Here is an 18,617-nt window from a genome sequence, read left to right on the forward strand (position 1 = left end):
AAGTCACTATAAAACGTCACTGTTCGTTAAAATCACAGCCTATCGTGCAGGCCAGAAGTTCTCAAGAAGCGGAGCAGTGCCTTGCAGGCCTTCTCCGCCGACGACCGCCGCGGCCAGGGGCCGAGAATCTTCATTTCCGTGAAAGGGCGTGTATCTAGGCGCTCCAGCGCACGGCTGAGAGACTGCCTTTCGGTGGTGTAGGCAGGGCAGTCACAAAGAATGTGGGTTATGGTCTCGTCTTGCCCGCAGATGGAACATGCAGGACTATCAGCCATACCGATTAAGAATGAGTAGTGATTGGTGAACGCTACACCAAGCCAGAGGCGACACAGCAAAGTTTCTTCTCGTCATGGTAGGCCTGATGGTAGCCGGAGCTTCAGGTCTGGGTCCAAGGATTGTAAACGGGAATTGCAAAATTGGCCGGAATTCCACGCGGCAAGCGTGATGTCCCGCGCAAGTGCGCGAAGCCTGCTCGCTGCATCCGATCTCGAAATGGGGATCGATACAAAATCGCCGTCGTCGTGCGCAGTTCGCGCGACCTCATCCGCGCGGTGATTACCTGCTATGCCGCTGTGCCCCGGTAGCCATTGGTAGATAATGTCATGCCCTTTGTTGATGGCAGAGTGATGTAGCTGTCGAATTTCTGCGACCAGTTGTTCATGGGCTCCACGGCGAAGAGCAGCTTGTAAGCCTTGGAGGGCAGCTTTCGAATCGGTGAAAATAGACCACCGCTGAGGGCGCTGCTGACTGATGCATTCAATGGCGACACGAAGAGCGGTGAGTTCTGCACCCGTCGAAGAAGTGCGGTGACCTGTCCTAACTCTAATTTCTGTAGTGCTTGCGGGTATGACGACGGAGCCAGAAGAAGATATAGGGTTCACTGAGCCGTCGGTGTAAACGTGCACCCGGTTTGCATGGTGCTCATGTAAATATTCAAGGGTGACTTGTTGTAGTTCTGTCGGCGATAAGTCTATCTTCTTCCTGATGCCAGGTATCGAAAGAAGCACACGGGGATTATGCAGGCTCCAAAGTGGCGAGGACGGTCTAGAGGCAGGTGTAAACTGGGACGGCAGAATGGCGGGATGTGCGTCAGTGACGTCTGTAAACGATGTGCGCGGCCTGGTAATAGGAAGACTGGCAAGATGGTGAGAGGGAACCCGGGAAATGTGCCGGAAATGTGCCCTCAGTGCGTCAACTGTTAAGTAGGTAGGGATTGGATGCTCCTGGGCGATAAGTACAGATGCGGCCGTAGAGGCACATTTTGGCAATCCTAGGCAAGTCCGGAGAGCTTGAGCTTGAGCGCTCTGCAGACTTCGTATGTTTGTTTTTCGAATATTTCCAAGTACATGGAGGCTGTAGCGAAGAAATCCCATGAATAAGGCGTTGTAGAGCTGCATCATCGACCGCACCGATGCTCCCCACGACTTTCCCCCAAGAAAGGCGAGAACGTGAGAAATCGCTGTCAGTCTCTTTTTCATGTATGAAATATGAGGGGTCCATGATAGATTTCGGTCGATGATTACTCCCAGAAACCGATGGCTCTTTACGTAGGGTATTGCTGTGCCGTTTATGCATACGGTATAAGGAGACATGTTCTTTCGTGTAAAGGCAACCAGCGAGCACTTTTCGGTTGAAATCTGTAGGCCTTGCTGGCGAAGGTAGGCAGCAAGAATACTTGACGCCTTTTGAAGTCTCGCTCGAACTTGTGGGCGCGTAACTCCAGATGCCCAGATACAGATGTCATCCGCATATATTGAGAGTTGCGCCGACTGTGGTAGTATATCGACAAGCCCGACAAGTGTAAGGTTGAACAGCGTTGGGCTGAGCACTCCACCCTGCGGGACTCCACGGGAAGTGAAATGAGAAGATGTTGGGCCTTCCTCTGTCTGCACAAAGAGAGATCTGTTGGATAAATAACTACGTATCCAGCATAATACGCGGCCACCAAGCTCGGCAGTTTCCAGAGCGTCCAAAATAGCCTGGTGGGTTACATTGTCGTATGCGCCCTTTACATCCAGGAACAACGCCGCGGTCAAGCGCTTCAAATGTTTTTGGCGCTGGACGAATGACACTAGGTCGACCACGCTGTCGATTGAAGAGCGTCCACGTCGAAACCCGGACATTATATCCGGATATATGCGGTAGCGCTCCAGGTACCACTCAATGCGTGTAAGTACCATCCTTTCCAGTACTTTGCCAACACAACTAGCCAGCGCAATTGGACGGTATGATGTCAGGTCAAGAGGCGATTTCCCTGGTTTCAGGAGCGGAACTAGACGACTGGACTTCCAATCGTCTGGGACTGTGCCCTCATTCCAAGATTTGTTGTAATGCTCCAGAAGGACACGCCTAGCTTCTTGTCCAAGGTTCGCAAGTGCAGTGTATGGCACACCGTCGGGTCCCGGCGATGATGATCGTCTGCAACAAGCCAGCGCAGAATCAAGTTCCTCCACGGAGAAGGGAAGGTCCATCCGAGAATCCCGAGAAGCAGGAACATCGCTGCAATGCAGCGTCGCAGATGGGGAAGATGGTCCTGCTACCCTAGCGCAGAAATCCTCAGCTACCTCGACCTCGCCACGTCGTTGGAAGAGTGAAAGAGACTTGAAAGGGTGCAGCTGGTGTGGGGATGTTCGAAGGCCACGAACTACATTCCAGATGCGTGACAACGGTTTCCGTGGATCAAGCGTTTCACAGAATGACCTCCAACGTTGTGCCTGTACTGCTTGAATTCTGCGCTGAATTTTCTTTTGCATGCGCCTCGCATCTCTGAGGTCAAGACTCGACTTTGTGCGTCGGTACCTACGCTCGGCCCTACGCCGCAGTGATCGCAGGCGCTGCAATTCCATATCGAATTCCGTGTACTTTTTAATTGGGGTGAATAACCGTGTCGCGTTCTCCATGGCCTCCTTAACTTTCCCTTCAAAACTTGCGGATGAACCTTCTCTTGATGCATCTTCCATAAGTGCTTGAAACACTGACCAATCGATGCGTCGCATGCGTGTGGCAGAGGTGCATGTGGAAAGGCCAGTAATGGTCAGATATGTAGGGATATGGTCACTGCCGCGGGTTTCAATATCCGAAAACCACCGTACATCGCTGATAAGGCATCGAGAAACGAACGCCAAGTCAAGGCAGCTGCTGTAAGTTGTCCCTCATACACCTCATACACCTTAGCACCCTAAAATATAATCACAAGAGCTATCAATAGGGAATACCCGGGCGTGTCCAAGGCAGAGAGAAAATGACCAAAAATTAATAGTAGCTATAAACCCCAAGGAAGCGCCTGTAAGGCATGCGCTATATTAAAAGGCTCCGGATTTACTGTTGTAATGTGAGGTACTCAATAATGAACTTTGATGAATGTTGCTGCATTTCGAACTCCGTAATGAGACCTCTGCGGCTCGGATCGAGATTGTGACGTCGTGATCAGTTGCTGAACGTTTCCACTGAGCGGCTACGACTAGTCAGAAATGACGCGCCTCTTACAGTTAGAAATAAGCGAACAAGGAACAAAGCACACCTGTAAAATTCAGTGGTATCCTGTGGATTTTGTTTTTATTTTGTTCGGGTGACGTTGCTTGCACTCTTCTTTTATAGGGTCACAATACACCTGCCCACTCGGTTTTGACAGGTAAGCACATCGCTTGCACCGCCCGAAGCTCATATTTAGGCTTACACCAGTACATAACTAATGCATGGTGAAGGTTCGCAGCCGATATCTAGACTACAAGGTCAACCATGAACATTAAAATACCCGCGTTATTATTTTGGAACTGCGGCCTTTTCAAATTAAGGCGGTATGTGTGAATGCTACCTCGCGGCATTTCTAGTATCGTTAGTATGCTGGGTTGTAGCTCTGCTTGGAAAGCATGTCATGTTCTTTGGCGCCGAGGAAGCACTGCTGAAAGTCCCACGGAAACTCCATGCTATTTCCTGCACTCTGACGAAGCCTTCCAGGTAGGGGTGTGCGAATATTCGAAATATTCAAATAGTGAATCGAATACCCTTCTATTCGATTCCCTAACGATTGAAATAATGCACGTTAAAAATTATTTGAAAACAATAAAATCTGTCCTGAAGTTTTCGAATATAGAGAGAGAGATAAAGAGGGAGAGGGAAGGCATGGATGTTAACTAAAAGAAAATTTAGCTAAAAAATTCTAACGAAGCTGTAAAAGGGCGCGTCGTAGTTTTCTTTCGATGACTATTTCGAAAACAGGGCCCACACCGGCGCCTCACAGCATGCTTATTGTTCTCACTAAATATATCTTTGGCTCTTTCAGGGCATTTCAACAGAAAAAGCTGAATTAAAATGTTTCCCGCCACTTGATTCAAACACGAGACATCCAAATCAAGAAAGGCTAGTTGCCGCCGTTGCCTAGTTTGTAAATGACGGCATAGCATTGCCTCTGGGATCCGCCCATGAATTCGGTTTCGACGCACGCAGTTTACTTGCGAAATCGGCCGGTGATGGCGGCACCTGTATTCATTTCGTTTTTTTTTTCTTTTACATCTTATAATAGCATCGTTTCCGGCGAGAGTGATCCCATTGTCATTAGAATGTTGCAGTGTATCGACGCAAGCCAACTTCAATTTGTTCTCTGTGTCGCTTTAAGCTGCTGAAAGCACGTGCACCACGCAGCAAACCTGTACTTCTCTTACCAGAACGCTTGCACAAGAAGCATGCAACTGAGCGGCACGCGGAAACGAGTCAAGCCTGTCCCTCAATCGCAAATCAGCGTGGAACATACGGCCGGTGAGTTATGAAGCTACATCCAGCTGATGGGGAGAGAGAAAGGGTATAATATAGAAAAGGCAATGCAGAAAAGGTGGGAAAGCGAGATGTGGGAGAACGAATGGCTGCCGCGCCTGGTATTCTGCTGGCGGAGAGATTAATTCTCTGAAAGAGAAAGCATCCGAAGCTGCGCCTGCCGCTTCCACCCGCTTCTCCACTCCTCCCCTTGCCACGCTCAGTGCGAGGCGCCGGCGCCCCCAAAACACGAGTCTAGTCGTCCCCACGGATCGGCACGCGCTCGCAGATGCTGTCTCAAAGCGTCGGACGCTTCGCGCTCCCTGGTAACGTTTCCCACGCTGCTTGCGCTGCGGCGACACAGAGAAGGAGGGCGGCGCTGGCGTGCGCCGACAACGAGGCTGTTTGACACCCATGCCCTCCGGTGTGTGTGTGTACCGGAGGATCAAGGAAGGGGATTCCTGAACGCGCGCCGGTGCTTTCCCGTCGCTTATTCCGGCTCCTCCGGTAGCTCAATACTCCTCCCTTTTTTATTCTCACTTGCCTTCATCTTGTGCTGTTTAGGACGCTCTGTGTCGCGATTTTGGTGCCGAGAATTGTGTCTCCGCTCTGCTTATTCGCCAACCCCCCTTTTCTTCACCCGTTTTGCATCGCAAGGGAAGATCCTGCGCGTGTGTATCGAGAGAAGCGAGCGAGACGTGTTCGTTGTTTCTCCCGCACAAGCAAGGCGGACGCAATTTTCTGTAGGATTCATCCTTAATGCCGAGGAGTTACTACTTCGCTATCGGTATTGCACGTGCATGCGATAAACACTTCGCAACTGTTCTCGCTGGGATGAACGTATAAAAACAGTGAGCCCGTCGGGTGCATGGGATGACAAGTTGGGGGGGGGGGGGGGGGATAAAAATAGGCTGCTTTACAGAAATCAATACACCAGTCAATGTTCGCTTATTCAGCCAGAAAGTGTCCTTTGTTTCTGCATGCACGTGAATACAAGTAGAGTAGGGTGTTGAGGGAAGCGTGAAGGACTCGCTGCACCAGGAATTCTTCCCTGTAAAGATCAATGGCCATGGTATCCTTCTTCCCCCTGTTTCGTGTATAATTTGGTTTCGGACACTCGCCATCCGAAGCAAGATATAGACACAGAGAGGGGGCCAACCCCTAGACTAACGAAGGGCGGAAAGTCAACAGTACCGCACAGCCACTCACCGTCACAACTCCGCCGTGTTTTGAAACAAGTTGAGGAGGACGCATACACTTGGCAAAGAAGAAGAAAAAAAGAAGGAAAGTAAAGAAGGATGTTGACTCGTCCTCTAGAAGCGGGGTGAAGACGCGGAAGCAGCTTCGTCTAACACGCGGTGCTCACCAATTCGAAGAGCCCCGGGCACCGAAAGCGGCTAAGCAGACGACACTCTCGCAACGTGAACTGTCTCCGATTTTCAACGCTTTTCACGCAACACGCATAGATACGCACGGGAAGGAAAACACCCAGGAGAGCTAAGAGAGCGCGCAACCGGGAACGTTCTTCGGGAAAGCGGGAAATTTGTCTCCCGCGCGCACACAGACGGACAGACAGGCGTGGGGACGCGGGAGAGACGGCCGGAGGGAAAGGAGCAATCTCTGATTTCTTTCTCTTGAGCACCAACGCCGCTTCGGTCTCCGGGAGCCCTCGGCGCTCTCCGCCTAGCAAACGGGCGGGTTTTCCTCCAGCGCTGAGAAATGCAAACGCTCGCGCAGTTAGCTCTGCAAACACGTCGATGAGCGAAGTGGCGGCGCTCCATGCGTGCGTGCGTGTGTGCGTGTGTGTTCGAATAGAGCGACCCGTAGCCACCGGAGTCGTCCGTCCGCAGGAGCAAGCGGCCGCGCACAATCGGAGAAGAGAAGCGAGCTTCACTGCATGGAGCCGCGGAGTGGCACACAGCCCCCCACACACGCGGCGAAAGGAGCTTCAAAAAGGGGGAAAGACATAGGGAAAAAAAAGGAGCAGGAAAAATAGGAAGGCGGACACCACAAGAACCAAGAAAGGGGAAAGAAAGGAAGTATGGGAAAAAGTGGGAGAACGCGTTGCGGAGGCGGCAGCGGCGGCGCCGAAAGGGAGGGGTCCCTCGCATCCGGAATTGAATTAGGGCCTTATAGGGTCGCAGGCGTGGCTTAACTGGATTAGCAGGCTAGTTGTGAGTCGCCACTTCCCTCGTTGGTTCTCTCTTTACACTGAAACCTCCCCACCACCCTTTCTTTATTCTTCCAGCTCGTTCCCGCAGTTCCCGCGGCGGCGGCGGCGGTGGCGGAGCGCCCGTTTTGTTTTGACCTTCTCTGGATTCCGGGCCGGTCGCCGTCGTTTTGGCTTTGCTCTGGTCCCTCCTCGGCCGATCGAACGTTGGTGATTGCGCTCTTGGAATGTAAATGGAGCTGCGCGCCTCTGGCACCCTTTCCTTCCCTTTCTCCCCTCCCGTTCTCCTAGCATGGCCCATCGCGGGCCGTATAGAACTCCAGCCCACTCCACCCTGTAGCGCGAGCACTGAGGTTCGCCTTGCCCGTAGCCTATTGTGCTCGCTAGCTCTCCGCTCTGCTCTCGGCCACCTCCGGAAGGGACTTCCCTCAGCTTCCTCCTTCCCCACCCGCGGTCCCCCGACCCCTTCTTGGAGCCATTGTGTCTCTCCCTGAGATGTATTCGAGTTGCCAATCTGATGCGTCGCTCTCGGGGCCCGCCCGCTCAATCGGTTTTCGCCGTGTCGGACCAGATTTGTTCGCTCCTTCTGTGCCTCGCGAACTGCGCCTCCTGCTACTGCGAGACTCGCTTCTCCCCACGTTTTGGAGGCGCATCGCCGCGAACTGTGTCTGCAGCCCTAGCTGTTTGAGACTTCGCATAATGTCGGGCCCCCTTGCTCCGCCTTACCTTTGGAACGCAGCAGAGGTGAATGAAATACGTCGCGTAAGTGGGTACCGTTGTCTGAGTGTTAACTTTAGAAGGAAACTCGTCACCGGTGAACAAAAAAAAAAAAAAGAACTTCAGTTTGAAGAGACCAAGGCCGTAGATACTTGACAAAAGCACTCACAATCCAGTCAACTTCTTGAATCCTAGTGCGAATAGCCCATTGAAACGGCTCCCTGACACGGGGTGGTGCCTGCCGGGCAGGATTACATGCGGAATACCATACCGTGCGGAAGCCGTGCATAATACCTGATTGGTTTATTGAGGTTTAACGTCCCAAAGCAACTCAGGCTATGAGGAACGCCGTAATGGAGGGCTCCGGGCAGTTTCGACCACCCAAGGTTCTTTAACGTGCACTGACATCGCACAGTACATGGCCCTCTGGCATTATCGCCTCCATCGAAATGTGACCCCCGCGGTCGGGATCGAACCCGCGTCTTTCTGGTCAGCAGCCGAGAGCCATAACTCATGAGCCACCGCAGTGGCTGTGTAGAATACTGCAAAATGTGTTATTGTCACGTGATGCTTGGACAAGCAGCGTTGATGTTCTGCTCTGCTTCTCGACAACGTGCGCTAAAACTGCCTCGGTTGTTATAGATAAAGGGAAGTCTTTTATTATAACCAACATCGTGCCTAACTGGCGGAGGTGCTGGGTTGACGGCACCTTATGCATCGTCCCTCCACCGTTAACGAGAACACAAGCCCTGGGACCGCGGACACACATATTCACCATGCGAGCCTAAGACAACGAGGCCTACCACCGAGTTTTTCCCACCTGAAGCATCCACGGCAAGGACAGATACTGACACGATGCAAAGCTTGACGCTCACTGAAGTAATGCTGCATTGCCCCCTCCCCCCACCGCCCTTCCGAAGGTCCTTCCATGTCGGCATCCTTGAAGGTGTGGAAGGAAGATTGGTTGCTGCACTACGAAAGAGTTGCCATGTTACATCAGTGGAATGTCGCCGCAAAGTTGCGGCGTTCAGTCTTGAAAACGACACACGAATGTGGTTCTAAAACATCGATGAGCTGTTGTCCTTGTGGTGCGGGTTCCAGCGTCGACTCATGGAAGCTACATTAGCAGTGATTGTCGTGAGCGGGCAGAGCACCTCTCAAGTCGCGTAATGTCCCGTAAGCTAAGCTAGTCGTGTAAGCTATGGCGCGCCTCTTAAAGCGTGCCGATCTCACTGTCACGGACGGGAAAAAGCTATGCGACCTCATGCCTGGCATCGAAGAACAGCTCTTTGCTTACCATGGCAGAAGTCATTAAAAACCGTGGTTTACAACCATTGATGAAAGAGCTCCAGCAGAGTGCCCACTGTTTCGTTATCCGACGTGTTACAAGTTTACTGGAGCGAGACGAATGTTTTGAAGGATCATGTATGTTCCGTTGTGCGCGAGGAACTCAGAATCTTATGCACCCCAGTCGGCTGTCTACACTACACCGAGCGTTATGCGCAAATAGGTGCAGCAATCATTCCGGCCTCCATTACGAAGCGATGGAACTCAGGCAGCCAATACCCTTTCGCTGCAGGAATATCATCATGCGACGTACGCATAAGCCTTGCAGTGTCCTGTGCATGTCTCGGCGTCTTTCTTTTCCAGCTTTTGTGGAAGTTCCCACACGATTACCAGCGTCTCCACTGTCATACATTAAAGTTTGGCGATCGTCCGTACGGAAATCAGCAGACGTTTGGCGAGCATTTCACAGACGCGTCCCCTGTGCTTCCACTGTCCCTCAAAAAACAACGCATGACTCATTGTCGCTGGTAATAATAAAAATGTTTGTCGCAAAGGTGGCTTGAGCGAACCACTCCAAATTATTCACGTGCAGCGCAGGGCCGCTTTCGAAGCCCCGCCGGGAAAACAAACTGAAGCAAGACACCCCTCTACGCGAACACGGAATGACGACGAATAGGCGGTGGAAGAGCCCTAAGTGAACAACCACGAACGACCAAGAACCGACGAAGGAAACACATAAAGCTGGCCAGCGGCTGTAGCTGGATGCTCCAGTGATATTCTGTGGTGACCTCATGCGGACATTTTTGGACGCACTACTCCCCTATTCCGGCTACTCAACTAGTCGTAGTTCTTAGGAAGGCTCTGACACCATGGGGGCTGCACACATACAAACTGCTGGCAGGCCGCTCTGGTCATCCCTCTGGGCATGTCCGCAGCACTATTGGAAATTTTGGGTTCTGCGTTTCTCGTCAGCTGCCTTGTTTTGCAAAATTATTATTGCGAACCATGACATTATTAAAAAAAAAGATTTCTGCTGGCCATAATCGCTTACGCTTTACTGTTAGGTCCGTTTTCTGCCGCCACAATGCTCATAGTTGAGAAAAGAGCGGCGACGCGCGAACCTGGGTGAATTGGTATCAATGGTAAGAGAAGTAAACGCAGGGGGTCCTGCAGTCCTACCTGAGTTCAGCTGTACTATCCGCAACAAAATTTTCATGGTGCGCTCATGAGCTGCTTCGCTGTCCACGCTGTCGCATATGCGCACAACGTACGCCTCATTTTCTTCGAGCAACGTATGAGTGTACATTTCGAACGAAGTCGCTTGCCCCGTTTACATTTGTGTTTGAACCTGCGCAGGAAATAGCAACATAACAAAAAGAGCTCGCACTGAAGGGCCAAAATGTGTTGTCTACTTTCCCATCAAAGCAACTCGCGCCGCGTTTTAATAACAGGACTGCATGACCGCCGGTTGCGCAGCACGCGGTTGCGATACCATATATATTAGCGAGAAGTGTGCGCCACACCCCTCCTGTCCGGTCTTTTCAATTTGCACTTTATTGCTCTCAAGCCAACCCAGGCTTAAACTGCTTCCTAAGACTGCACAAGTGTCTTACGCGTTGGTGAGACAGACTCCGGCGCATAATAAAAGAACTGAATATGAGAGTTCCCACGTACTTCTTTCGTCCATTTTTAGCTTGCTTCGGTTGACAAGATCAAACTTTGAGGATTGCTGTGGCTTTTCGTACAAGAAATGCGAGTGCAGTCAAACATTCTTTGTGGGTTATTCAGTTTGCTGGATGAACTTTCAAAGGTTAGAGCGGCGTCTTTAGCGTTTTTTTTAAAGCATGGAATGCTTGTAGCTATCGTTCTCAGAAACTTATTGCCAACATCCTCTGAACCTGAAACCGAACATTAAGAACTTGACGCCGAACCGCAGGTCGTACAAGAAACTGAACCTAACCGAAAATCTCCGAAGTAGTCTAGTAGAAACATTTATTGGTAAATCAAAACAAAGACGAAGGCATATGCTACGAGTGGAGTCCTTATTTCAGGACTCCAATGGCCATGGCTGTTTCTCTTGCCTGGGACACCAGGTTACGCTGGATCGTCATGTTTTAGAGCTGGAGAGAGTGGCCCCTCACTGCTCCTTCGTGTAGTGTGTTTGCAAGTTGTCTGGCTTGTCGCCCCTGCAGCCCCACATCACGTGATAATGTAATATAAAGGCGCCAAAAAATCACACACACACACAAGACAAGAGAACGGGACAGGGTCAGTGTGTTGTGTGAGTGTGTTTGGTTTTTTGGCGCCTTGATATTACAATGAATTACCAACTAGCCCAGCATTATGTTCTCTTAAGTCACGTGGTATTCTGTGGGTCCCTCGTTGCAGCACTGGCAGGCGTCTTTGACACCAAGTAGAAAAAAATCTTCAGCTGAAAGCGGAATTCAAACACCCGCCAGCGTAAACATAACACCTTCGTTCGCCGTTGCTTTTGACCAGTCCGCTGTCGTCCTTTTTTTTAATTCTTTACTTTTATTTCCCGTGCATCACATTGGTGCCTGCCGCCTGCTTTTGAACTGACGAGCCACATGACCGTAAGGCCGAAATGAGAGCCTATTTATGTCTGAAACCAGCTTTTTATTCCAAAAGCTATAGTTTTCTGCGAGAATACAAAGTAACCAAAATGAAAAGGGCTATCATCAGCATCTCGAAAGCGAGGCAGCCTGGTTCTTCCAAACAGAGCTTTTCCGCAACTTCGTGTACTAGCTCAAAGACACTGTTTAGACGTTCGTCCTACGACCCGTATATCTCGCAAGGTCTTGTTTACCGAAACGACCGCTGATTCCTTTTTGACGGTTCTGTAAACGTGTCACAAATAATGAGAACATTCTCATTGCTTTCACGAAAGGAAAGCGATAGACTGCGCACTTCCAGCAGGACTTGTGATCGCGCATTAACAACTAAAATTTAACAACATGGCTGCAAAATTCATAAAAAAAGAACAAATTGGTCACGAGATAAAATGAATACTGATCTTGAACAGATCTAAAAAGGCGGGCAAAATACATTTTTCTTCCTTTGTAGAGTGCCGTGCACTGCATACCGAGCAGATTTTGAAGCCGGCATTGCTAAGACAAGAGGCAGGATGGGGATCTAAAGAAGCCCGCGGGCAAGCTTGTACGCGGGAACTAAGGACAACGTTTTCTTGTGGTTCCTTTTGTCTTTGGTTGCTCTCGAACACTTCCTGCCGATGTTTTTCCTTTTGTTCCCTCCGCGGTCTCAGCTGCGGTGGCAGGTCTTTGTTTACCTTTGTCTAAACCTGACGGCCAGTTCCCAGGCGTTTCCGCAAGCTCGGTGGTCCTTGTTTGTACAGACTTCCCTGTTCCGTCTGGTTCAGATTCCTGCGTTTTTGGGACCACCAACTGGGGAACCTGACATTTGCTCAACGACTAGAAGACCTCACTCGTTTTGACGTTGTTTCAAGGACACCGCTCTACTTTTTTGCTACAGATGTGGACAGCGTCCTCAACCAAAGGAGGAATGAATTAAGGGATTGTCGTACTGAAGTTGCCCCTTACAGAATGTGTCACGAGGTTTTGATTTTAAGTCAGTGAATTTAGACATAACACGTATCAGGCATTTTTACAATGACTTTTTAGTTTAGTGTCTGAAGTATTACTGATGAAAATTCCCCCTCGCGTTGCTGATTAAGACATGACGTGTTATATTTTGATAAAACTCTAATGTTTGGTGAACACATCCTAAGTTTATGATGCATTTGTGCATGGTTTACGATGCATTCAAACTAGTATTTTGGTAAAACAAATGTGCTCGATGCATTTTGCTAAATGCCATATGCTGAATGCAATAATCACGCACAAACACTACGTTAATGCTATCTTGAACGCACTCAAAACATCTAAGAAACAATTACACGAGCGGCTTTTGCTCAAACGGTGAACAGTCCGGAACCAGACCAGAAAAAGAATAATACAGCTATTTTATTTGTCGTGGATGTCAGCTACTTGCAGGACACATGCCAGTGATCAAATGCAATCGAACAACTTGAGGCGAAAAGGCATCATTGTAAGCTAAGAAGGCGGAATGAATGATTGAGCGCTTGTAATCCTAGCCGATAAGCAAAACTACATTATTTCCCTGTTTGCCAGCGCCGCACACTGCAAACACTCGAAATCTACTGATCCAAAGACTACTCTTCGCTATGTCCTTACAAAGATGTCGTCCGCTATTGGCCTGTCATCATCATGTCAGCTGCCTGAAAACCTGTAGTGGATCACGTGCTGTTCTTACCAGAGTATTGATGACTAAACCTCATTCGCTCCCTTACATCGGCACTATAATTGGAAAAGCAGAAGTAATTAGCAGCCTTGCGGAAATTATCCTGTACATAACGCTTGTATGAGCCACATGTTTCGGAGCTGTGCATTGTGTATCAAGCACAAAATCATACCACGACAAGAAGAAATAGGGAATGGAGCTAGTCGGCTATCGCCGGAGTGTGTCGACAAATTCTTGCCTCTTTCTTCTCTTCATCTCCTCCTCCTCTCGTTTCTTCACACTCACTGCCACTCACAAGTGCCTCACTTAAGCTGATGCCGCGTGATTCGCTTAGCCGCGCGGCATCACACAGCGCGATAGATTTATTCGCAGACGTAGAATTACGCGACCGGCCGCTGAATCGGAGGTCCCCGCTTCTTCTGCTTCTTCTTCTGCTCTCTTCTCCACCCATATAGACACGTAGGCAGAGTCACTCGCCACGAGCCATTGAACAGCCATCTTCGGAAGGACCATCGTGCTTCGCTCCGTGGCCATGCGTCCGTCTGCTCGCACTTTTGCTTGACTTGACGTTTTGTTCTATTTCGTCTCGCCCGTCGTCGCCCTCGCAGCGGCGATCGCCGGGAAGACGGCAGAGTCCGAGACTGGTGTGCCAGGAACGTGCAGATCTTGACAGCATTCCAGGGGATGGACCTCGGGGGTCGCGGCGCCGCTAATCAAGAATGGCCAGAGGAGAGCCCCGGTGCCGGGGGGTCGCCTTCTTGCATCGATCTTTCTTCCGAGGGACGGCGGCATGCCGACGATCCGCGCTGGGCGGAAGCTGGCTAGCAGGCGAGCTGGCGTGGCGGCGCATTCCATACGTGACTGCTCTTCCCGGCGCTCGAGAACAAGCCGAGCGTGACATGGTGTCACCGCTTTTCTAGGGACGAAGTTCCTTTGCGTGCGGGGTCCTGACAATCGATGTGGACCGACGGCGGTAATGAACAGGTGGTTGGTGTTTACCCAAGACGTGACAGCGCCTTCCGGGCACGATGAATTGTTGCGTGGAGCCACTTGAGTGTGAGCGTCCCGCGTTTTTGTTAGAGCAGGAGGAGTGAGCGCTTCTGTGCCTACGAGGCAAGGCGTTTGCGTTGCGTGCGATTCGTGCTTCTAAGCGCCTGAATAAGGGAACGAAGTCACGGTTGAGAAGATCATCGTGACCCAAAGTTGGCGCGCAACTTCGAACTGCTTTTAAACGAATGGGCTGCATAGAAGCGATTTTCGTCTTTTGGGTAGTATACAGTTTTAACATAGAATTAGCTATGCGGCTCTGTCACGTTTCATCTGCATCTTAGGGCCTGCTTAGAGAAGCGAAACTACGAAACGAGAAAATTTTATAAGGCGGGTACTGCCGACGGTCAAGCGATTCTTCCACATCCTTTGCTTGCTTCAATTCGCGTGACCCCCTCATTCGGTATTGTCTCAATTGACATCTATGACTAAGTAACAGCGCAACCCACCCACCCCCCTTCTACTCTAGCCTCCCCCATACCACCTCCATTTTTGTCCTGTGAAGCCGTCATTTCGGACCTTGCATCGCTGTTCAGCTTGACGTCGCTCCGTCTTCTAAAAGGTCTGCGATTACTCCGGCTATTACTACAACGCGGTTTGCGCCCGTTGCCAAGAGCGCCCGAACAAGATGGCCTCTAGAACCACGTGACTTCCGCCACGCTTTCCACCCCGGGCCGTGGTATTTGGAGGAGCTTCTACTCTCTTTTTCTTCCTCCATTCCAATTAGTGGCTTTTCTGTCGCGACCTCATCGTGCCTGCAGGTGCCTCGACACGTTTTGAACACTTTGGTCACCCCGCAATTCTGCACGCACCTAATAAACGCGCGCATAGATGTATCGTACATATGAACATCGGACAGAAACGGTACTGGCTTCAGTGATAAACCTTCTCTTTAAAGCTCCCTTTTCCATGCATGAATCCTCCCGCGGCTCAGGAATCTCCTCTCGGGAGCCATCCCATCTCCTTCGGTTGGTGGCCCCATCGGCTCGTTTAAAAAGAGTCCTCGCAAACGGCCAGCCGGCTGCTGCGACTGATCATCGTCTCGGGTGCTCGCTGTTATCAAGACAAATGCCGGCCGGGCGTCCGGATGCGGCCACACGAGCGCACGGTCAAGGCGCTAGCGAGACTTGCCACGCGGCACAGCAGTAGCGCCACCGGCGGCGGCGTTCAAAACGAACACACGCTATTGATACAAACGAGGCCTGTCTGTTCCACTACTGGCTTGAACGCTTTCGGGTGCCGCTTGGGGACCGCGCGTCGCAATGGCCGCTCTTCGCACGGTGGCTCAACGCCTGGCCTGATGATTTTCCTTCTGCTCCCTTCCCCTCTCTCTCTCTCTCTCTCTCTCTCGCTATTGCGCCGGGAGCGTTGATCTCTCGGTCCATATAGAGCTCCTTCCTCATCTCAGCTGGGTCCCTGCCCGGGCCTGGAAAATGGCGAGCAGGAGAAAGAATGCCTTAGGAACACGACGGCACAACGAATGTTACTGCGCGTACAGAATGTTTGAATGCATACAGACCGCAACGTTCGTACGTTGCAACGGGTAAGAGAAAAAGAGAGGGACAGGGGGAAGAAGCGAATACGTGACGCGAATGTTTCACTTGTGTATGTTTCTGCAGTCGCTGGGCTGTATAGATCGCTTAACGAAGCTTGGTTAGAAGCTAGTTGGCACGACGTGGTGTAGAATCGGAAGAGCTGCCAAAATTCTGGTTGCTCATTTTCTGAAACCGACTTTAAGGAACTTCCTACCTTTTTTACTATTGTGTCGCATACTTTTTGCTAAGGGGTGTGACATATGGAAAAGAATCACAAATAAAGCGTTCCGGCCTGTGGCACTTAATAACGGAATTACGAGCGCTCACCGGTGAGCCGTGCCACGGATGTCGCTGCTGGCTCTGAAGGCGTTCAAGCACTCCACTGGTGTCCTCTTTGAAATCTAAGTAACGCTGCCATTACCACTTCACCCTCTACCAAATCCAACCGTAGAGAACCGCACATTATTTCTACTCTCAATTATAGGAGGGATTTTAGTGTGGAAGGGCACAAATCGCAAATTCAGCAGTACGAAAGACAGCGAGTGTAATCGTATGGTACTATATTACGCAGTGTTCATTTGAGCGAAAAGCCGGTTGTGAGATGAAATTACTCCGACTTCATTGCAGCAATCACTTTGAGATGAAACGTGCGGCGGTCAAGATTTAGCCCACTGCACGAACTGTGGTGGCGGTGAAGATCTTGTGAAATACCAAAAAAAAAAAGAAACAATAACCGCGACCGGCAGGAAGAAGTGGTGAATACTGCCTACTTAACCAATTACTCCGAAGTCATGCAAACCACAAAAATCGAGTTGGATGCATGGGCAGGGCAGGAAGGGCAGATATATATATGAAGTTTAAGTGGTGTTGCTCAAGGGGGCATCTCTTTTATATTTTTTTAAGAGGGAGGGGGGGGGGGCACAGAGCATACCCCATCACTGACTACTTTATACTACTTTATATGCACTCACACGCTTATAACGAATCTTCTTACATCTAACTTTCCCTAGCCTCACCGTCGGTGTTGGCATGGGTAATGCAGGGAGGGGAGTGCACTCTCTCCATGTTGTACTCAGTCTCTGAAATTAGCTTTCTATTCCGTTGAAACAAGAGTTGCAGATTTGCGTTACTAAATAAAGCAACCAATATGCGCAAAATTATTAGAAGCATAAATGGAAAGCAATCGGTAAGAATTTCTCAACAGTAGTGTAGTTTATACTGTGGTAAAATTTTCAAGAACTGAACAGAAAACACATCAGTCCATCATAGAAACTTCCGATAACTGTCGGCCAGCAAAAAGAATAGCCTGAAAAGTTAAACTGAAACACATAAGAAAAGAATACATCAGAATCACGCTATTCGAGATTGTTGACGACTGAAAATAAAACTGGCCAAGAGTCAAAAATACTTTTATGCCGGTGAACACAATTCAATACCCTACCTCCTGTGTTCTTTCGACAGAATAAAAATAAAAGAAAGATCACTATCATCAGCACCACCACCTGAACCACCACCTGAACCACCACCTGCACCATCATCATCATCATCATCAGTCTGACTACGCCCACTGCCGGGCAAAGCCTCTCCCATGCCTTTCAAATTAATCCTGTCCTTTGCCAGCTGCTGCCCGCACCCATCTCATCCGCCCTCTTAACTTTCTTCCGCTCCCTGCTATGCTTTCCTTCTCTCGGAATCCACTCCGTTACTCTTATAGACCACCGGTTATCTGGCCTTCGCATTACGTGCCCTGCCCAAGCTCATTTCTTTCTCTTGACTTCGACTATGGCAAACCAGTTAAAAGAAAGATATGCGAGTGCAACTTATCTTCTGGCTGCCCTCACTAAGATGACCCCGCCCTTCTGAGATACATTCCAAGATATATCGTATACACATGCACGTTTTTTTGCAAGTGCTGACACGAATGTCATGTTTAGGTTCTGAAATGTAACGATCCGAAAGTGACACACTTTTCGTTAGTGCAATAAGTTTCAATGTAATGCTCGCTTCATTACGTGTCACCTCTTCAATAGCAAATAGGACTTGGCGGAACGTAGTAAGGTAAAGCAATACATCTACTTCCGCTTCCTCTATGTTAACAACATTCTATTCAGTTTTATATAGTGACCTATATGTAGTTACCACAAAAGCAGCTTAAACAGGAGCATTGTTTTCAAAACTACCCATACGACAGTCGGCTTACAATTCTTTATTGCTGCTGACGCGCATACGTGCTCCACTGTTGCATTGGAGTAGATTGCATTGGTGAAAAATGTCGACGCCACTCTACGGTTGTTTCAAATCCTGACACGAACTTCGGCGCGATTTTTCGTACTAGAAAAAAAATACAAATGAAATACGTGTGTTACCTCACAAGCAAGCCTGCCAAATCTGGCACGGACGCATCGGCATCGTGAGCTGCGCCCATGCGCGTCACAAGGACGCAGCAAGGAGCGCCGCTGCACGGCGAAGATAATTATTCTTGTGGGAACCAAGGAGACCTGCGCGTATAGCTCCGCTCTGTTGCAGTGTTTCCCGAAGACGAATTCGGATTCATGGCAGCGCATCCATCTCATCTCCAAAGACCGAAGAAGAAGAGCTGAATTTAGAGCGGGCATCTGGGCTGTTGCTTGCTGCAGCTGGGGCGCTGAGTGATCCCCCCCCCCCCCCCCCCCCCCCCCCCCTTTTCCCTTCGCCAATGCTGCCTGGTTATGGATGTATTGAGGCGAGCTCCTCGCCCGCTTCCTTGCGCTTGTGTATTTCGCGCTCCGGTGATTTCTACGGCGCGTCCTGAAACGAGTTTTTCCCGCCGAGTA

This window comes from Amblyomma mixtum, chromosome 5 (genome assembly GCF_055824585.1).
Source record: "Amblyomma mixtum isolate Tamu chromosome 5, ASM5582458v1, whole genome shotgun sequence".
Lineage (NCBI taxonomy): Eukaryota > Metazoa > Arthropoda > Arachnida > Ixodida > Ixodidae > Amblyomma > Amblyomma mixtum.